Source organism: Poromitra crassiceps (assembly GCF_964638095.1).
Source record: "Poromitra crassiceps genome assembly, chromosome: 11".
NCBI lineage: Eukaryota > Metazoa > Chordata > Actinopteri > Beryciformes > Melamphaidae > Poromitra > Poromitra crassiceps.
In genome coordinates, this window is record NC_139643.1 from 22,693,253 (window position 1) to 22,702,030 (window position 8,778).

At 46.8% G+C, this 8,778-nt stretch overlaps 1 pseudogene across 1 annotated transcript in view; it reads right to left on the minus strand.

Moving 5' to 3' along the window:
• The window catches only part of LOC310784901 (hepatic leukemia factor-like), a 29,185-nt pseudogene extending 20,407 nt beyond the window's left edge, over window positions 1-8,778 (minus strand). The window contains exons 1-3 of the transcript XR_014554076.1: window positions 8,610-8,778; window positions 3,605-3,870; window positions 138-321 (exon numbers count right to left, since the gene is read on the minus strand). The product of XR_014554076.1 is annotated as a hepatic leukemia factor-like (transcript). The remainder of the gene's footprint in view (window positions 1-137; window positions 322-3,604; window positions 3,871-8,609) is intronic.

Sequence of the window (8,778 nt, forward strand, 5' to 3'; positions counted from 1 at the left end):
GGAAGGGGGTTGAGGTGCGACTATACAAATATGGATTAGAATGTTTTCATAGAACACCAGTGGTTATACTGCACAGGCAGGAAAGCTGAGTGGAGGGGGCGGGGCTTTAAGCAAACCCAAGCCCTCCCGTCACTCACCATGTCCACCTTCGGGCCCTGGCATCACGCCTGGCGGCGGCGTCGGCGGCGTCTGCACGGTCTCCAGGCCCAGCAGCGAGGAAGAGGAGGACGAGGAGGACATGGAGGAGGAAGAGGAGGAGCAGGGCGGAGGAGAGGAGGGAGGGCACTGGGAGCTCTGACTGGGCACCGCCGACTGGGAGCTCTGTGCGTGGGAGATATAGGACATTGATTAAGGGTTATAGTTTCAATTATTAAGCATGAACTAAGCATTAATTAATTGAATTGTTACCGATTACATTATAGAAAAACGTACTGTGCACTTATTCTTCAGCATTTATTATATTAGAAATCACTCCAAAAGGCCAATGTAGGTCATCTCATTTGATGTTTTAGCCTCATACATGTAAGTAAAAATTGTGTTGTTTGTCTTAGACCTCTCGGGCCAGGCAGAACCATCATGAGGGCTGGGTTCTGGCTCCCGGGCCGTATCATGCCCGGGTCTGCCCTTGGCCCCTTGCCACTTCCCAACCCGTAAAACCTGACTTTCTACCACCTTCCTATCCAAAGCTACAGCCCTTTTCATTAACATCCATGAGTGACTCACTGAATGACTGACGGAGTCAGTGAGTGACTGTTCTGACTTTTCCATTTTATGATCCAGCGCCGTGGTAAAAACAATGAAAAAAACCGTACAACAATATTTGAAGAATAAGAATCCACCTGTTTTATCAGCCTGAACCATTAAGTGAGGCTGCAACAGAAAAGAGTGTCCCATCCCCACTGAGTGAGACTGTGTCGATTCGCCATCTTTTCCCAAAGTGAATTCTGCTGTTGGGTTTAGTCACTCTACCGCCTACGAGAGGTGACGAATCCAAACTGTCTCCTGTGCAGCAGCAGGGAAAGCTGCACTCACCAGCGTTCTATCTATTTCCCTCTCTCGTCTCTTTGGTACCGTTGGTACAAAGCAGTGGTTCTCAACGTGGGGTCCAGGGACAAACAGAGGTCCTCCACTGGAGGTTCTACTGGGTCTCAAGCAAATGGATGAATTGTTCAACTTCAGCATTATTTAATTTCCGAGAAGTTAAAACCATTAGAGAATGTGGAAGAAGATGTAATTATAGAACTAATATCTCTACCTACATTAGAGATAGTCATGGAATTCTGGATTAAAAAACATTAAAAAATATTTTCATATTGGCGTCTGAGGATCAAAATCAAATGTGGCTCTAATGTGGACTAAATGAGTGGTCCTTGATATGAGAAAGTTAAACTAAGCCTCACACACCAGCTGCTCGGTAAACAGCTTTACTGATCTCACCGCGCACGATTTATGGGTGTTAGTGTCCAGTGTGCAAAGTGCAAAGTTCAGAATTGTCGTTCGGTGTGAACGTCCAGTTGAAGTTTGTTTGTATGTTTCACCGGATGCCTTTGTTCTGGTATTAAATTAGGAATTCACCCAAATGTGAAAATTGAAGGGGGGAAAAAGTCGAATTTAGAACGGTGGAATTTGTACGTATAACAGTGAACACACACGGAGGATGTCAACACAACTTCATAGCAGCCTTCTCCGAAACAGCTGTCAATAGGAACCAGAGTTCCAAAACAAACCCAGCCAAAGAATCACATTGTGAATAGGTAGGCCTACAGGACATCAATATATGTGAATAGATAGGCCTACAGGACATCAATATATGTGAATAGATAGGCCTACAGGACATCAATATATGTGAATAGATAGGCCTCCAGGACATCAATATATGTGAATAGATAGGCCTACAGGACATCAATATATGTGAATAGATAGCCCTGCAGGACATCAATATATGTGAATAGATAGGCCTGCAGGACATCAATATATGTGAATAGATAGGCCTACATGACATCAATATATGTGAATAGATAGGCCTACAGGACATCAATATATGTGAATAGATAGGCCTACAGGACATCAATATATGTGAATAGATAGGCCTACAGGACATCAATATATGTGAATAGATAGGCCTACAGGACATCAATATATGTGAATAGATAGGCCTACAGGACATCAATATATGTGAATAGATAGGCCTACAGGACATCAATATATGTGAATAGATAGGCCTGCAGGACATCAATATATGTGAATAGATAGGCCTGCAGGACATCAATATATGTGAATAGATAGGCCTACATGACATCAATATATGTGAATAGATAGGCCTACATGACATCCTACAGGACATCAATATATGTGAATAGATAGGCCTACATGACATCAATATATGTGAATAGATAGGCCTACATGACATCAATATATGTGAATAGATAGGCCTACATGACATCAATATATGTGAATAGATAGGCCTACAGGACATCAATATATGTGAATAGATAGGCCTACAGGACATCAATATATGTGAATAGATAGGCCTGCAGGACATCAATATATGTGAATAGATAGGCCTACATGACATCAATATATGTGAATAGATAGGCCTACATGACATCAATATATGTGAATAGATAGGCCTACAGGACATCAATATATGTGAATAGATAGGCCTACATGACATCAATATATGTGAATAGATAGGCCTACAGGACATCAATATATGTGAATAGATAGGCCTACAGGACATCAATATATGTGAATAGATAGGCCTACATGACATCAATATATGTGAATAGATAGGCCTACAGGACATCAATATATGTGAATAGATAGGCCTACAGGACATCAATATATGTGAATAGATAGGCCTACAGGACATCAATATATGTGAATAGATAGGCCTACAGGACATCAATATATGTGAATAGATAGGCCTACAGGACATCAATATATGTGAATAGATAGGCCTACATGACATCAATATATGTGAATAGATAGGCCTACATGACATCAATATATGTGAATAGATAGGCCTACAGGACATCAATATATGTGAATAGATAGGCCTGCAGGACATCAATATATGTGAATAGATAGGCCTACATGACATCAATATATGTGAATAGATAGGTCTACAGTACATCAATATATGTGAATAGATAGGCCTACAGGACATCAATATATGTGAATAGATAGGCCTACAGGACATCAATATTATGTGAATAGATAGGCCTGCAGGACATCAATATATGTGAATAGATAGGCCTACAGGACATCAATATTATGTGAATAGATAGGCCTACAGGACATCAATATTATGTGAATAGATAGACCTACAGGACATCAATATATGTGGTAAATCAATCACGTGTAGTTTATAGCAGATTTTCACTGATGGTGTAAATATACTGTGGGTCTTTTTGGAACTCTGAAGACTTGAGTTGTTTAGAGAAGGCTGCTATGGATGTGTGTGATACGGACAAACTTCCCAAACTTCACCTGTGTGTCAGATGAACCTGAGGGTGAGTAGATGACTACAGAACGGTCATTTTTGGGCCACCTATTCTCTGTAGGCATTGTGCGTGTTTGTGACGTGAAGCCGCGGGCTGACCTGGGAGGGGATCTGAGCGCTGGTGGAGCTGGGTGCATTGTTGTGCATGCCCATCCCGTTCTCGGTCAGGAACTCCTCCAGGTCCATGTACTGCAGCTGGAACAGGCCCCCGTCACAGGGCAGGGTGCGCTCCCACAGCAGCGGCCCCAGGAAGGCTGACTGGGTGCTGGGCCGCAGGGAGCCGGAGACCGGGGCCCCACCACCGCCGGGACCTCCGGGGCCCGTGCCCGAGGAGTCTTCGTCCGAGTCCTGTGGCTTGTCTTTGTCTGAAGAGGACGAGGAGTTTGATGGTTACAATCAGTATCAATCAGCTGAAATACATGATTACAACATGATCCTTCGTAGTGTGATGCGATGTGTACAAGCGGCTGAACAATAGAAAGCCAAATGCAATGGAGAAAGAACACGAGGACAGACTGCGTTGATAGGTTTGAAACACGTGTGTTTGGACATCTGGACACGTTGGATGAAAACCAATCAGAGTGACAACGAGAAAGACAGAAAAAGAGACAGACGCAACTGTATACAACTGTATATACAATTTATATCAGCGGCATGCCGTCTAATTTTTATATCGTGTTACTTCCTGCATTTTAGACACAAAATGGCTGCTTTGGGTGTAATGTGAAATAGGCGTATAGCAGACTGTATCACGTGTATAACGTTGATATACATGTATGCTGTAAGTAGAAACATGAGGACCCGCTCGAAAATGAGATTTTTTTCTCAAGGGGCTTACCTAAATAAAGAATAATATGCAATGTATTTTGGTTCAAAAATGGTCATATTTTACATTTCGAGCGGGCTGCTGAAGGAGGAGGAGGAGAAACACTGAGAAGCTGAGAGAGGAGAGGAGAGAGGAGGGCAGGAGATGGGGGGGGGGTGGAGGAGAGGAGGAGAGAGCTGCATGGAGGAGAGGAGAGTCTAAGAGGGGCAGAGAGAGGAGAGGAAGGCTATAGGAAAGAGAGGTGAGAGGAAAGGACAGAGAGGAGAGGGGAGACAAAGATGAGAGGAGGCGATGAGGAGAGATGGATGAAGAGGAGCAGTAGAAGTGACAAGGCCCATGCCCCAGCAATGGTGGACGCTTTGAACTGGAGTGGACCAGTCATTAGAGTCCAATATAGGAGGAGGAGAGATTTCCCAAGTACCGCTGATTTAACCAATAGCATCAGAAAGGCTAAATAACAAGGGCACAATTGTGAAATTCTGGGCCGATATCGATGCTTAAAATAACAGGGGTTAGCTCGCCAAACACTGGAATTTGCTAGATTACATTCAACACACATCGCCAATGTTCCCTAGGTGCACTTGAATGCATCACAATGCATGCATGCATCGCTCGGGAATTGAACTTGCTTGCAAGACGGTTATGAACGGCCCTCCAATTCCAACCCGACACCGACAGGTGCCATCGACATATACCTCAATATCAGACTGTCACTACATCGAGAGAAAGGGTACTGTCGTCATGTGACTAGCGGCCACATGACTCGTGACTAGTGGTCACGTGACTTGTGACTAGTGGTCACGTGACTCGTGACTAGTGGTCACGTGACTCGGGACTAGTGGTCACGTGACTCGGGACTAGCCATTCCCTCACCCTTTCTGATGAGAAAGGAAGGCTACCTTTTTCGGTGGCAAGGGACGGCAAGGGTTCCTGACCCAATGTCAGTACCTACTTGATGGGTTGGGGCGCGAGAACGGGTTGGTTGAATTTCAACGTTTGTGCTAAAAACACATTGCATATTATCAACATTTCTAGATACTATATACTGTATATATATTCACATTTAGACATCTAGCAGTCATGTAAATATGGACAGTCTGCTATTGAAATGGGACGTCAGATGAGCTATACACTGTAAGGCTTTGCGTCTTCTTGCGTTATAGCGTCGTGGTGCATCGATAAACATAAAAAATGAACTCTTCAGGGTGAGTTAAAAATATAACAGAATTCTCCTTTAATATTGAACATATCCGTGCTTTGCAGAAACATCAAATGCCAACATTTTATTCTGGCGCTGGGTTGAGAGAGGAGGGAGAGTGAGAGGGAAAACTCAAACGTACGGCAGGGCGAACAAGACTAGAGACGAGAGGGAGGGGGAGGGGGAGAGAGAGAGAGGGAGAGAGGTGGAGAGAGAGGGAGAGAGAGAGAGGGAGAGAGGGAGAGATGGAGGGAGAGAGAGAGAGGGAGAGAGGGAGAGAGGGAGGGGGAGAGAGAGAGGGAGAGAGAGAGGTGGAGAGAGAGGGAGAGGGAGAGAGGGAGAGATGGAGGGAGAGAGAGAGAGGGAGGGGGGAGAGATAGGGAGAGAGAGATGTGCTAAAAAAGAGTGGGTGTTAGCGAAGGCGTCAAACAAAGCGAGCCGGGGAGAAGCAGGAGGTGAGCGAGGGAGAAAAATGCTCGCACTGCAGACCGCCTCCAACGCCATAACAAACATGCCCAACCAGAGGGCTGTGAAGGCATCACCTGTGTGGTGTGTGTGTGTGTGTTGTGTGTGTGTGTGTGCGTGTGCGTGTGTGTGTGTGTGTGTGCTGCGTGCGTGCGTGCGTGCGTGTGTGTCCTGACTCCATGTAGCGTGCCTGCCTGTCAGCTGAGCTCACCATCATGTGTGTCTCTTCCCATAGAAAAACACCAGAGCAGAGGGCTGCAGTGGCACCCAAAGGCCACCAGGGGTCGCCAGTAGGGGCAATGTGATTCTGTCTCCCTCTCTTGCTCTCTCTTTCTGTGTGTGTGTGTGCGTGTGTGTGTGTGTGTGTGTGTGTGTGTGTGTGTGTGTGTGTGTGTGTGTGTGTGTGTGTGTGTGTGTGCGTGCGTTGACAGCAGCTGACTGGGAGTTATGACAGCTCCACAGGGGGTAAGAGAGAGAGAAAGAGAGAGAGAGGAGAGAGAGAGAGAGAGAGAGAGAGAGGGGGGGGGGGGGAGACAGAGATAGAGAGAGAGTGTGAGAGAGAGAGAGAGAGAGAGAGAGAGAGAGAGAGAGGAAAGAGAGGAGAGACAGAGAGAGAGAGAGGGGGGGGGGGGGAGAGGAGATAGAGAGAGAGAGAGAAGACAGAGAAAGAGAGAGAGAGAGAGAGAGAAGAGGGTGCTGGTTGGTTAATGTTTGTCATTGCAGTCCAATTGAATTGAGGAAGCTTTATTGAAACAGATCAAGTCAAATGGTTTCAATACAGATGAATGGCTGATGTGTCTGTTTGGAGGTTGTGACACCAAAGTCATGTTATTTCAGCCGTGCAAGAGACAGTAAGAGCCACTGGAGCAAGTAGGGGAGTGGAGGGGGGGGGGGGGTCTGTGTGTGTGTGTGTGTGTGTGTGTGTGTGTGTGTGTGTGTGGAGGGGTGTGTGCGCACGTGAGTGGTGGGTGTGATTGCCTTGTTTATCCAATATCCACACACACTCATGCATGTACACACGCGCAAGCACACACGCACACACACAGGAAAAAATATTGAGAAACCTGCACTTCATGGTGTTCTTATCTCCTGTGGTATCTATCTATCTATCTATCTATCTATATCTATATATATTTATATATATATTTGGCAATGTGGGCAATGTTTCAATTTGTGTCCCGGTTGTCCTGGGAAGTGATGTCATCAGTGATGTCATCAGGGGGCACACACACACACAAGGAGGCATTAGTGATGTCATAAGAATGTTGATGTCATCAGTGATGTCATAAGACTGTTGATGTCATCAGTGATGTCATAAGGGTGCACACACATACACACACTGATGATGTCATCAGTGATGTCATATGGGGGCACACACACACAAGGGGGGCATTGTGACATCACTGATGATGTCATCAGTGATGTCATAAGACTGATGATGTCATTAGTGATGTCATATGGGGGCACACAACACAATAACCTCCCGCGCACATGTAAACTTAAAGCCTGGATTATGCTTGACGCTTTGGCCGGCCGCACGGAAATGAGAGACAATTACGGAATCCGACGAGGAAACGTATGGAGCTTGTATACACTGTGTGGGTTCTGCAGGCGGAATTGAGCGCGAGTCTTGAAAACTCCACTTTGTCCGCCCGTTCCCGCGTCCCGCGTAGTTACAAAAATTCGGCTCGTGCGCTACAGGCCGGTCTCGAAACCGTCCGCACGGAGCCTTGCGGAGGGGCGTGTCTGCTGATTTGACGTCACTTTTCCGCGCGGACACTCGTGTTCCTCGCTGATGCGGAAAGCATAATGAGACTTAAGGGCAATAACATTTTGTGGAGCAACACACACACACACACACACACACACACACACACACCTGTGCACGCCAATAGGGCAGGCGAGCCTAGGAATCGAGGGCGCATAGCGCGCGAGTTGTCTAGTTCTAATATCCATAATGGTATAGCAACATTTAATAAAGTATCAGGCCTGTATACAGGGGCGGACTGGGATCATAATTCAGGCCGGGCATTAGATACCAAGCAGGCCAGGCCAATACAGGCCGACGCGCGTTGGCCCGGAGTCATGAAGGGCGGCGGGGAAAAATTTGGGCCGTTTGAAGCTCAATTTCGGCCGTTTGAAGCCAGATTTGGGCCGTTTGAAGCCGGGTCGTTTTAAAGCCAGATCTGGGCCGTTTGAAAGCCCGATTTGGGCCGTTTGAAGCCCAATTTGAGCCGTTTGAAGCCCAATTTGGGCCAAGTCCAATTTTACAATGAGATGCACCCACTTTAAACCTGAATAAAGTAATAAAACCACTAGTAAAACCAGTAGGCGGTGCCTGGCCTGCTGTTCAGTGAGTGGCCTGGCCTGGCCTGGCCTGCAAAAAAAAAAAAAAAAAAAAAGGTTTTTTTTTTTGCAGGCCAGGCCAGTCCACCGGGCATTTGCCCGACGTGCCCGATTATGCAGTCCGCCCCTGCCTGTATAGGATCTTTCTCTCTCTTACACACACACACACACACACACACACACACACCACGCACGCACGCACACACACACACACACACACACACACACACACACACACACACACACACACACACACACACACCACTCACCTTTCATCTCGCAGCAGTCCTTGGCCTGCCCTGTGGTCGGCCTTGATGGGCAGCTGCAGCAGAGACTTCAGGCTGGCCATGGAGGCCAGAGGACCGCTGACAACCTGCGGGCTGGTGGCCCGGCGGCCGTGGGCAGGTCCGGTGGTAAGAGCTGGGTGAGAGGCCGAGA